The sequence below is a fragment of the Chlorocebus sabaeus genome, chromosome 5 (genome assembly GCF_047675955.1).
Source record: "Chlorocebus sabaeus isolate Y175 chromosome 5, mChlSab1.0.hap1, whole genome shotgun sequence".
Classification (NCBI taxonomy): Eukaryota; Metazoa; Chordata; class Mammalia; order Primates; family Cercopithecidae; genus Chlorocebus; species Chlorocebus sabaeus.
Window position 1 is genome coordinate 85163234 of NC_132908.1, and position 12840 is coordinate 85176073.

At 56.7% G+C, this 12840-nt stretch overlaps 1 long non-coding RNA gene across 1 annotated transcript; it reads right to left on the bottom strand.

Moving 5' to 3' along the window:
- Positions 1 to 9093: 9093 nt before the first annotated feature.
- On the bottom strand, positions 9094 to 12619 carry LOC119627665 (uncharacterized). The gene is made up of 2 exons (XR_012093011.1): positions 12152 to 12619; positions 9094 to 9553 (listed from the first exon to the last, which is right to left on the bottom strand). It is a non-coding gene; the product is annotated as an uncharacterized lncRNA (long non-coding RNA).
- Positions 12620 to 12840: the final 221 nt, after the last annotated feature.

Genomic DNA, 12840 nt, shown 5'->3' on the forward strand with positions numbered 1-12840 from the left:
CTGTGAGTCAAAAGCCACTTTTCACATCATCAGGAGCTGTGGTGTTTGTTGGGTGTCTGTGTACGACTTTAGTTGTTGTTTTAAAGTTCTACTGTGTGTTTTTTTAAAGGACCAGTGAAATTTGAAAATAGCCGAGGGAAAGGAAACTGGTTCCCACAATCACAGACACCACCACAGAACACACCAAGGCAATTTCTTTATTATAAAAATTTTATTAATAAGAGACAGGAGCCAGGAGCAGTGGCTCACACCTGTAATCCCAGCACTTTGGGAGGCTGAGGCAGGTGGATCACGAGATCAGGAGATCGAGACCATCCTGGCTAACACGGTGAAACCCCGTCTCTACTAAAAATACAAAAAATTAGCCGGGCGTGGTGGCGGGCGCCTGTAGTCCCAGCTACTCGTAAAGTCCCAGAGGCTGAGGCAGGAGAATGGCGTGAACCCGGGAGGCGGAGCTTGCAGTGAGCCGAGATCATGCCACTGCACTCCAGCCTAGGCGACAGAGCCAGACTCGGTCTGAAAAATAAGTAAATAAATAAAATAAGAGACAAGATATCACTATAGCGCCCAGGCTGGTCTGCGAACTCCTGTGCTCAATCAGTTCTCCCACCTCAGCCTTCCAAAGTGCTTGGATTACAGGCATGAGCCACCGCGTCTGGCCAACACTGAGGCAATTTTTGATGCAATGTCTGCAGTGGCTGGAGGGAGCTGGGCTCCTGCTCACATCATGCTTTGTGCTTTGGTGGCTCCCGCTTCAGGGCTGCACTCCCCTCCCTCACCAAACCTCAGACTTGGAAGAGGCTGCCATGAGGGTGTGTGGCTTGGTTTAGACCTTGTTGACAAAGAAGTCAGTTAATCCCAAATTCAGTAACGAATAAACATCAGCACATGATAACACACAGTCTAACTACTTAGTTTTTGGGGGGTTTCTTTGTTTTGTTTTTTGAGACAGAGTCTTGTTCTGTCGCCCAGGCTGGAGTGCAGTGGCTCAATCTTGGCTCACTACAACCTCCGCCTCCCAGGTTCAAGCGATTCTCCAGCCTCAGCCTCCTGAGCAGCTGAGATTATGGGCCTGCGCTACCGCGCCGGGCTCTGTGAGTCAGCACAAGGAATCTTAGCATGGATGCTTCGAGGAGATGCAGGCCCACTCAGGTGCACACATGCACCGGATTCAAATCCAGGCAGCAGACACAGACAACAATGCCGGGGGAGGGGTGGCTGGCAGGAGAACAGCCCCAAAGATGCCTGTGTTTTCATCCCCAGGGTGAACCTGTGAAGGCTGCAGCCTCACACAGCAGAGGGGAGTTAAGGCTGCAGGGGAAGTTGGGGTTGCTCATCAGCTGACCTGAGATAAGGAGATCACCCTGGATCATCCCGGTGGGCACAGTGGAACCACAAGGTTCTTACCAGCAGAAGAGGGGTTAGGAGAGAACAGCAGAGAGGTGGGATGGGAGGACTCAATGGGCTTTGAAGATGGGGGAGGGGCCGTGAGCCAAGGAACGGGGAGGCTTCCAGAACAAGGAGCTGGTTCTCCTCGGGAGCTCCCAACTGGGGCCAGCCCTGCTCAGGCCTTGACCTCAGCCAGTGAGACCCGCCTCAGCGAGACCCATGTCAGTGCCATCCTCAGAGCGTGAGGGAATCGGTGTGTTTGTTGCAAGCCACAAACTTTGTGGATTTGTTGCAGCCACAGGAGGCTCCTGGAGGCCGCTGCACCCGACTCAGGACAGCAGGGACTTGGAGTAGGGTGGGACACAGGACAGAGGGGGCCTCCCAGGGCTGCAGAAAGATCCCAGTGGCACCTCATAAGCTGGGGGGAGGGGTGCTGTGCCCGACCATCTTGCATCTATTTTTGTTTATACCCTTGCAATAATAATAATACAAGTAAAGTCAGATAAAAGTTCAGAGAGCATGAACATGGGATGCTCCGGTCTCCAGCCAGCATGAGGAAATCATCTCTCTCCAATCAAAGGAAGAGGGAGTACAGTGGTGCCAACACGGCGCACTGCAGCCTCAACCTCCTGAGCTCAACGGGTCCTCCCACCTCAGCCTCCTGGGTGCCAATGACCACGAGTGCCAATGACCACGAATGCGCTCCACCATTCCCAGTTAATTTTTTTTACTTTTTGTAGAGACGGCATCTCACTATGTTACCCAATCTGGTCTCCACCTCCCTACTTAAGCAATCTTCCCACCTCAGCCTCCCAAAGTGCTGGGATTACAGGCATGAGCCACCGCACCCAGGCCTGAGGTTTAGCTTTTGAGGTGCTGTCACCCTGCTTTCCACACCAGCCGCAGTGTTTGTTGTTCCCACCAGCAGTGCGTGCCAGGTCTCCACATCCCACCAACACACGCTGGGGCACTGTCTGACTTCAGCCTCCTGAATGCATGTGAGGGGCATCTCACTGGGGCTGTGATCTGCATTCTCCAGTGACGGGCAGCACCATGGAGCCTTCCCCGTGCTCACCGGCCACCGTGTGTCTTTGGAGAAACGCCTGTCCAGACCCATTGCCCATCGCTGCACCGTTCTGCTCATTCTGAAGGTGAGAAAACAGAGGGCGAGGAAGGTGAGGGGACAGAGGGCGAGGAAGGTGAGGGGACAGAGCCTGAGGAAGGTGAGGGGACAGAGAGTGAGGAAGGTGAGGGGACAGAGGGTGAGGAAGGTGAGGGGACAGAGAGTGAGGAAGGTGAGGGGACAGAAGGCCAGGAAGGTGAGGGGACAGAGGGCGAGGAAGGTGAGGGGACAGAGGGAGAGGAAGGTGAGGGGACAGAGCCTGAGGAAGGTGAGGGGACAGAAGGCCAGGAAGGTGAGGGGACAGAGGGTGAGGAAGGTGAGGGGACAGAGGGCGAGGAAGGTGAGGGGACAGAGAGCGAGGAAGGTGAGGGGACAGAGGGCGAGGAAGGTGAAGGGACAGAGGGCGAGGAAGGTGAGGGGACAGAGGGCGAGGAAGGTGAGGGGACAGAGGGCGAGGAAGGTGAGGGGACAGAGGGAGAGGAAGGTGAGGGGACAGAGGGAGAGGAAGGTGAGGGGACAGAGGGCGAGGAAGGTGAGTGGACAGAGGGCGAGGAAGGTGAGGGAACAGAGGGCGAGGAAGGTAAGGGGGCAGAGGGCGAGGAAGGTGAGGGGGCAGAGGGCGAGGAAGGTGAGGGGACAGAGGGCGAGGAAGGTGAGGGGACAGAGGGTGAGGAAGGTGAGGGGACAGAGGGCGAGGAAGGTGAGGGGACAGAGGGTGAGGAAGGTGAGGGGACAGAAGGCGAGGAAGGTGAGGGGACAGAGGGTGAGGAAGGTGAGGGGACAGAGGGCGAGGAAGGGTGAGGGGACAGAGGGCGAGGAAGGGTGAGGGGACAGAGGGCAAGGAAGGTAAGGGGACAGAGGGTGAGGAAGGTGAGGGGACAGAGGGTGAGGACTGCCCAAACATGAAGCTTATGTGTATGTGCTCGGGCTGCAGACACCCTGGCCTCACCCCACCTTGGCCCTTTTGAGCCGTGAGACTGCACAGTTCCCCTCCAGGACCCTTGGTTCCCCTGAGACCCAGGAGGCATAGAAGAGGCAGGACATCCTGTGGCCAGAAGGATGACCGGGGGTCTTAAGGGCACCGAGCCGCCACCCACCCACTGCAGTAGGGATTGACTGCAGCCTGACCGCCACCACCCTTTCCCCCTGTGAGGTGGGGTTCCCAGTGGATGGCCAGAGGATCCCAACCCAGTGGTTCCAATCCCCACCCTCCATGTCAGCACCAGCCAGAAGGTCACCGTCAGTGACCCTGCCACCCTCCCAGGGGAAAGGGCTTCCAGGTCCCCAGCCCTGGCAGGTTTATGTGGCAGGGCACTGGGCCTCTTCCTGCCCCCATCCCCCACAAGCCCTGTGGGCTGGGCGCCTGGCTCACACCTCCCTTCCTCCCATGCACACCAGCCACAGGCTCCAGGGTCTCAAAGGAACCCCTGGGACATCCGTTTATCTGGGACCAAGTCTGGGGCAGGGCCTGCATGTTGGCTGACTGCCATCTCTGCTCTGGCTGGACTGCACAGCTGGGCCCAGCTCCCTCCCAGGGACCCTGCCCCCGGCCAGGGTTCACCTGAAGGCACCAGTGAGGCAGCACCACCCAGAACAGGTGTCCCCAGACTTTGGAAAAATCACAAACCAGAAAACTGTCAACAGTCACTTCTGGGTTTGCATGCGACTCTAACCTTACTTTTTCCCGGATACTGACATTAATTTTTTAAACTATTGCTTAACAATCTCAACATTTCATCAAAGCACCTTTTTGGCACCAAGTACAGTAGGATGGCATAATATCTGAACAAAAAGCCTTTTACATGAAAGTTTTTTTTTTTTAAATAGAGACAAGGTCTCCCTATGTTGCCCAGGCTGGTCTCAAACTCCCCGGCTCAAGCGATCCACCCGCCTTGGCCTCCCAAAGAGCTGGGATCACAGGTGTGAGCCACCGCACCCGGCCCACATGAAATGGTTTATTCCACTTGGCACTCCTTTTCCTCATTTCACTGCACACCAATGAAAACATTGGCACCAACACACAGTTCCATGGATCAGAGTTGAGGAAAGTCTGTTCCAATCTTAACCCTTCTGGTGCCATCTTTGTCTTATTGAGGAGGAAACAGAGGGTCCAAGTGGTTAAATCCCGAGCGCCGGCAGTGGCTGCATGGGGCAGGACTACCGCCAGCTCTAACTGTAGTGCACTTGCACCCGCCAGCCAGGATCCACCACTTTCAGCCGGAATCCATGGACAATTCACATGGCAAAGAGAGGAGACCACGGTTGGGTTTCAAAATGAGCTGAAATACCAAAGCGGAATAAAGTTACTTCTTTAAATGTGGGGCCATTTCAGAGTTAATTTCACAAAAGGAAACATCGTGTTGCTTCAGCTGCAGCACAAACATCAGAGGACTCTGATTATTTAAGTCTCGGTCAGAAACACTGGCAGTCACTTCTGATCTGTGTCAGATTGTAAGTGATTTAGTTCTCAGGCAAATCCTCCTCTAAACAGCAACAAGAGGCCGGGCGCAGTGGCTCATGCCTGTAATCCCAACACTTTGGGAGGCTGAGGCAGGCAGATCACGAGGTCAAGAGATCAAGACCATCCTGACCAACATGGTGAAACCCCGTCTCTACTAAAAATACAAAACTTAGTTGGGCGTGCTGATGCACACCCAGAATACCAGCTACGCGGGAGGCCGAGGCAGAAAAATCACTTAAACCTGGGAGGCAAAGGTTGCAGTGAACTGAGACCGTGCCACTGTACTCCAGCCTGGGGACAGAGTGAAACTCCATCTCAAAAACAAAACAAAACAAAATAGCAACAAGAAACGCTGAAGTCAGTCTGACGCCTGGGAGGGACAAAGGTGTTTTGCAGGTTCCTGCAGCTCAGGCACCCAGCGGGGCTCACTCGAGAGGGTTAAGAGGGTGAGCGCCTGGGAGGAGCCTTCAATCAAAACTTAGTTGTGGCTAAGCCCAACTGTGCGGGTGCCTCCCTGGCACAGTCCTCTGACCTGGGAACAGGCCCAGAGAACACAGAGGGAGTGAAGGTTGGTTGTCTCCCCCTGAGGTCTGCGCTCCTACCCCTGGCTCCTGATCCGAGCCCCTGCTGTCAGGGAAGACAGGAACCTCACACTTCCTGAACACACACAATGCCCCTACGTCTCCCCAAAACATGGGAGGTGCAGGCAGGCCTTTGGTCTCCTTCTGCTCCGTGCTCATTGCCATCTTCCGGAAGTCACACATGCCTGTTCCCTCCTTCCAGGCCAGGCCAGGGGAGAGGGTGGCCCCCACCCCAACCCCAACTCTGCTCCAACAGCAGGAGCCTCCTCCTGTGCACACCTCCGCCCCCGGCACGGTGCAGCTCTACCACCGAACAGGCAAAGCACAGCCAGCTCTGACTGACCCAGGGAGGTCGGGGACCTCGCCCTCTGGAGCAGCCCACGTGGCCCACGGATGGCACAGTGGCCCCCAGGCAGAAGGTTGGCCTTGGGCTCCTTTCTGGAGCAGTGTGTCCGGGAGGAAGCGGCCAGGCACCAAGGCCAGGCTACAGTGAGCCTGGAGGAAAGAAGAGGAAATGGGCGTGGACACCATCTCCTCCTTTCTGCTGGACTCAGAGTCCCGGGGACTCAGGCAGTCTGACGGCCAACTTGGCCCATGAGAACACGGAGCCTGAGGAGCTCCCGGGAGAGGACAGTCCGGGCTTGGAGCCCAGCTCAGATGAGAGACTGCCCGGGGACAACGACCTTCAGAGGGCTCTGCTCATCATTGCCTGAAATTATGCAAATGAAACCCTCTTTTATTTATTTATTTAAGAGTCTCTGTCGCCCAGGCTGGAGTGCAGTGGTACAATCTGGGCTCATTGCAACCTCCACCTCCCAGGTTCAAGTAATTCTCCTGCCTCAGCCTCCCAAGTAGATGAGGTTACAGGCATGAGCCACTCTGCCTGGCCGAGACTCTTTCAAAATGCGTATTCAGGCCAGGCACAGCGGCTCCAGCCTGTAACTCCGGCACTTTGGGAGGCCGAGGCAGGTGGATCACCTGAGGTCAGGAGTTTGAGACCAGCCTGGCCAACATGGTGAAACCCCACCTCTACTAAAAATACAAAAATTAGCTGGGTGTGGTAGTGCGGGCCTATAATCCCAGCTACTTGGGAGGCTGAGGCAGGAGAATTGCCTGGACCCAGGAGGTGGAGGTTGCCGTGAGCTGAGATCGTGCCACTGCACTCCAGCTTGGGCGACAGAGACTCCGTCTCAAAAAAAAAAAACCCACCCCATTAGCAGCCGCCTGCCTCTCCCCCTCCCCAGCCCAGACACCCCCAGTCCTCCTCCCTGCTGTGGGTTTGCCTGTTGTCCTGTTGTGGGTGTTCCAGAGACACAGGGGCACACGCGTGCAGCCTCTTGTGACCAGCTTCTTTCACTCTGCAGAAGGGTCTCAAGGTTCGTCCCTATGGAGCCTGTGTCGGGGCTCCGCTCCTTTTTTTTTTTTTTTTTTTTTTTTTTTTTGGAGATGGAGTCTTGCTCTGTTTCCCAGGCTGGAGTGCAGTGGCGCGATCTCGGCTCACTGCAAGCTCCACCTCCCGGGTTCACGCCATTCTCCTGCCTCAGCCTCCTGAGTAGCTGGGACTACAGGCGCCCGCCACCATGCCCAGCTAATTTTTTGTATTTTTTAGTAGAGACGGGGTTTCACTGTGTTAGCCAGGATGGTCTTGATCTCCTGACCTCGTGATCTGCCTGCCTCGGACTCCCAAAGTGCTGGGATTGCAGGCAAGAGCCACCGTGCCCGGCCTCTGCTCCTTTTTATGGCTGAAGAATTTTCCAGGCACAGATGGACCCCATTTCGTTTTTCCGTTCACTCATCAGTGGACACCTCGTCTCGCCACATTTTTATTTTTCATTTACTTATTTATTTATTTACTTTTTGAGACAGGGCCTCACCCTGTCACCCTGGAGTGAGGGTGGAGTGCAGTGGTGTGATCTCAGCTCACTGACACCTCAAATTCCAGGACTCAAGCCATCCTCCCGCCTCAGCCTCCTGAGTGGCTGGGACTACAGGTGTGCACCACCAAACCCAGCTAATCACTCTGTTGCCCAGGCTGGAGTGCAGTGGCGCAATCTTGGCTCACTGCAACCTCCACCTCCCAGGTTCTCCTGCCTCAGCCTCCTGAGTAGCTGGGATTACCGGCACGCATCACCATGCCTGGGTAATTTTTTTTTTTTTTTGAGTTGAAATGAATTTTCACCATGTTGGTGAGGCTGGTCTTGAACTTCTAACCTCAAGTAATTCACCTGTTTTGGCCTCATAAATTGCTGGGATTACAGGCATGAGCCACCATGCCAGGCCTAATTTTTTTTTTTTTTATTTTTGCAGAGATGGGTGTCTCACTGTGTTGTCCAGGCTGGTCTTGAATTCCTGACTTCAAGCAATCCTCCCACCTCAGTCTCCCAAAGTGCTGTGTTTACAGGTATGCGCCAGCACCCGGCCTCGTCACATTTTTTAATGTGCTCCTTGGCTGCTGACAGGTGCCAGCTCCGGACTGGGTTTGGTAGAACTGAACCCTGGGCTTGAGCCCAGCTCCTTCCGCTCCCGGCTGAGCTCCTCCTTCTCAGGGCTTCGTGTCATTGTTCCTGAACTGAAGGCTGGAAAAGCCCTCTGCCTCCCACAGGGATACAACCTTGTTCAGGGGCCCCACCGCTGGGAAGCCTGGCCTCGCTGGTCCTCTGGCCTGTCTCCCCCCGCAACACGCTTGTCCCTGGTCACACCTGCTGGCTCTGTGGCTCCCAGCCCCCAACTCCTGAACCCGCTGGAAGACACACTGTCCCACACATGACCTTCCACGCCCACTGGGTCCTCAGGGCCCTGCTCCTCCTGACGCATGCCTCCACCTGTGGGCTGTTCCAAGCAGCTGCAGTGCCCTTCCCATCTAAATCCTCCATATCCCAACCCTGCTCAGGACAGAGGGACTGGGGCACTCTTCCTCTGAAAGCCCCTCATGTAGAAGCTGTTGTAGGTTGAGCTGTGTCCCTAGCCCCAGGACCTGTGAGTGTGGAGCCCAGGTCTTTGCAGAGGTGATGAAGGTAAGATGAAGGGTCACAGCCCTGGGCCACTATGGCTTATGTCCTTACAAGCAGAGGGAGAGAGAGACACAGAGGAGGGGCTGTGTGAAAATGGAGAGCGAGGAAGCCACCAGCCAGGAGCTGGAGAGGCAGGAAGGGGCCTCCCTGAGCCCTGCAGGAAGGGCGGCCCTGAGACCCCTTGGTTTCAGATTTGTGGCCTCCAGAGCTGTGAGAGAATAAATGTCTGTTGTTTTAAGCCTCCCACCTCCCGGTTGGTGGTCATTTGTGACAGCAGGGGCAGAAACCGAGCTCCGGGCCTCACAGCTTTGCACCAAGGTTCTTTCTACTTAAGCACACACTGCACCTCTGACAGCAGCGGGGAGGCTCCTCCAAGACCCAGCTGCATGGTGGCCCTTTCTCCCATGACACAGTGTGGCCAGAGGCCCACCGGACGCCACAGAGGTGGTGCCAGCCGGGCTCCCTGGGCTCTTCACAGACCTGGCATCACAGATGCCACTAAGAGGAAACATTTCGCCAAGTCCTTCATTCGGATCGTGCTCCCCAGAGCCACGGTCGTTGCGACTTTATTTTTCTCAAAGCCACGGTTTCAGGTGAGAGAAGTTTTCTCTGCCTCCCTCAAACCTGCCATGAAGAGTGAGTTAATTTCACACTCGGGAGTGACAGTATTGGTCATTTAATAAAGCTGCAGGAACTTGCCTCACTTCAGTGCAGTAACCAAAATTAACACGTTTATACACTTTCGCTAAAAGACACTTCATGTGAACGTGGAGGGGACACGTGCCGAGTGGAGATCCACTGTTGTTCTGTGGGATCTGGGGAGGAGGGAGTCAGCCCTGGTAGGTTCCTGCAGGGCTGCCGTCTGCAAGCTCCAGCCGGGGCTGAACGCACTCAGTGCAGAGCTGGGACGGATGCCCAGTTGGAATTCCAGTACTGTGATCTCTTCTCTCTCTGACTTGAGCCTGGGGCAGGGGATCTTCAGTGAGGTCTGGAAAAAAATGACAGAGATGTTATTGCTTCCGTGAACACCCCAGTTGCCTGAGGACATCAACCCAGGTTCATCGCTGGGCCAGCGCCGGAGGAAGGCCTCCGTGTTTGCTGGTGGCCTCGTCACAAGTATAAAATGTTTACAAGCCCCAGCTAGCGGAGAGGTGGGAGCCCGGGCAGGTCACCAGGGAGCCCCGGGCAGGCTGGGGTGCTGGTCCCTGGACGAGGGTCCTGTGGCTGCTGGAACAAAAGACCCCAGAGTTAGTGGCTTGAAACCACACAGCTTCATCCTCTCACGGTTCCGCAGGCCAAAAGCTGGCACAGGTTTCTCAGGGCTAAGACTGAGGTGTGGACACGGCTGCTTCCTCCTGGAAGGGCTCCGGGGAGCATCTGTTCCTCCCCTTTCCCAGCTTCCAGAGGCCGCCTGTGTTCCTTGGCTCTCAGCCCCGCCTCCGTCTTCAGAGCCAGCAGGGCAGCCTCTCCTCTCTTCTCTGACCTGCTGCCCGCCTCTTAGGAGGACCCTTGTGGTTCAGGGGGACCCACCCGGATAATCCAGGGTCATCTGCCCTCTCCTGATCCTTAATTCACTCATATCTGCAAAGTCCCTTTTGCCAGTGGGGTCCCAAGGGAAGAACAAGGGTCAGGTCTGGAGCACCCAGGAGGAGAGACTCGAACCTGGAGGTTATGGGTGAGTTCACACCAGGCCCCTGCCCTTGCCTTGTATCTTTGGGACCTAGTCTCTGTTCCCAACCCTCCCTCCTACTCCTCCTGCTGGTCCCACCGCCTCAGCCAGGCCCCTGGGAGCATTTGCATCCTCATCTGAAGACCCCCAGCAGCAGCCTCGGCCCCGCCCAACCCCAGCCCAGCTGGGCCTCCCTAACACAGCCTTCCCGCCTCCTCTCTTGAGCAGGGATGGGCAGTGGGCAGCTGGGAGCCAGGGAGGGAGGGACAAACGACTCCCCTTCCAGGGCTGGCCCGAGCCCCTCCATGCTGGTGCCAAAGGCCTGGAGGGAGGCCCCGCAGCTCCCAGCCTCCCCGCTCCCTCCCCCAGCCTCCAACCCTCCACCAGGGAACCCCTGTCTGAGCCACAGGCCACCCCCCTTCCCCACAGCCTCCCCGCTCCCTCCCCCAGCCTCCAACCCTCCACCAGGGAACCCCTGTCTGAGCCACGGGCCACCCCCCTTCCCCACAGCCTCCCCACTCCCTCCCCCAGCCTCCAACCCTCCACCAGGGAACCCCTGTCTGAGCCACGGGCCACCCCCCTTCCCCACAGCCTCCCCGCTCCCTCCCCCAGCCTCCAACCCTCCACCAGGGAACCCCTGTCTGAGCCACGGGCCACCCCCCTTCCCCACAGCCTCCCCGCTCCCTCCCCCAGCCTCCAACCCTCCACCAGGGAACCCTTGTCTGAGCCACAGGCCACCCCCCTTCCCCACAGCCCCATTCTTCCAGCCTTGTCAAGGACCCCCAGTCATCTTTCCAGGGACACCTCTCTCCCTTGGGCCTCGTCCTCCTGCACACCTGACTTTTCCCATCCCGGGTGATACCATAACCTTTTAGCAGAATTTTGCCTTAATTCCCAGCATTTTCGGCTTTTTTTTTTTTTTTAAGATGAAGTTTCACTCTTGTTACCCAGGCTGGAGTGCAGTACAGTGAGGCAATCTTGGCTCACTCCAACCTCTGCCTCCAGGGTTCAAGCGATCCTCCTGCCTCAGCCTCCCAAGTAGCTGGGATTAGAGGCACGCACCACCATGCCTGGCTAATTTTTTGTTTTTAGTAGAGATGGAGTTTTGCCATGTTGGCCAGGCTGGTCTTGAACTCCTGACCTCAAGTGATGCTCCTGCCTCAGCCTCCCAAAGTGCTGGGATTACAGGCATGAGCCACTGCACCCGGCCCCCATCCCAGTGTGTTACCATAAACTTTTAGCAGAATTTCGCCTTAATTCCCAGTATTTTCGGCTCCGAGTCTTAACACCTCCCCTCTATCTTAATCTGGCTCCAGTGGCCCTTCCACTGTCCCCTGCCCCCTCCATGCCTCCCACCCCATCCCCACCCCCTCTGCCCACCCCATGGCCCCTCCACACCCCTGGCCTCTCCCCCACCCCTCTCCCTGGTCCCTCCCCCGCCCCCCACAGCTCTTTGGCTCCACCTCTAAGACTGGGGCTCCTGGAAGCCACTGATCCTCATCTTATTATCATCCTGGTCCCCACAGAGCCCAGGACGGAGACTCACACAGCTCAGTGGAAGGTCCCCAAGCTCTGAGGGCACGCGGCACAGCACAGCACTCTAGCAGCACCTGCCATGGCCCCTGTGCTCGCTCTCAGAGGGAAGGAGTGATGGCCCCAGCTCAGGGCCCAGAATTCACGCCTGACTGTGCCCGCGTCCGGACCTAAGGAACGGCCTCCGCGGTGCTGGGGCTGCCTATGCCCAGACAGAGCGGGGCTCACTCCCCCACACAGGCTTCCCCAGAGTGTGGCCCCATCCCCAAGGTCCTGCCGCCCCCGCTGAAAACGCACCCAGCCCGTGGTGAGTACCGCAGAGTTCACAGAGCGCTTCCCGCAGACACTTTCTCCCAAGGGGGCCGCATCTGCATTTCTACTCACATCTCCTGAAAGCCACTGATATGGTCTGGGTCTGTGTCGCCCCGTCTCGTGTTGAATTGTCATTCCCACGGTCGGGGGAGGGGCCTGGTGGGAGGTGACTAATCTCGGGCGGTTTCCACCTCGCTGTTCTCACGACAGTGAGTTCTCGCGAGATCTGATGGTTTTAAAGTACATGGCGCCTCCCGCCTCGTGCTCTCTCTGTCTCTCTCCAGCCACCATGTGAGGACGTGCCCGCTTCCCCTTCCTCTTCCACCATGATCGTGAGTTTCCTGAGGACTCCCAGCCACGCTTCCTACACAGCCTGTGGAACTAACTGTGAGCCAATTAAACCTTTCTTCATAAATGACCCATTCTCCAGTAGTATTTTCGAGCTGTGTGAGCCTGGATTCATGCAGTCACCCATTTCCAGGAGCTTTACCACCAGGCCAGGCAGCCGCCAGTCACTTTACACGCAGCATCTCCTTTCCTAGCACCTGGGTAAAAGAGCTGTTTTCAGCCCTACTTACAGGCAAGGATGGAGAAACCCAGAGGGCTCAGCCAGCCTCACCTGCTTGGGAGGGCACAGCGGGGCTGCCTGTGCTGCCTTAGAGGGAGAAAAAGAGACACGGAAACAGGTTCCACGCTGGGGTCCACTATTCTTACCTATAACCTCATAGGGACTGAGCACACCACAGGGGCTCAGAAACCAG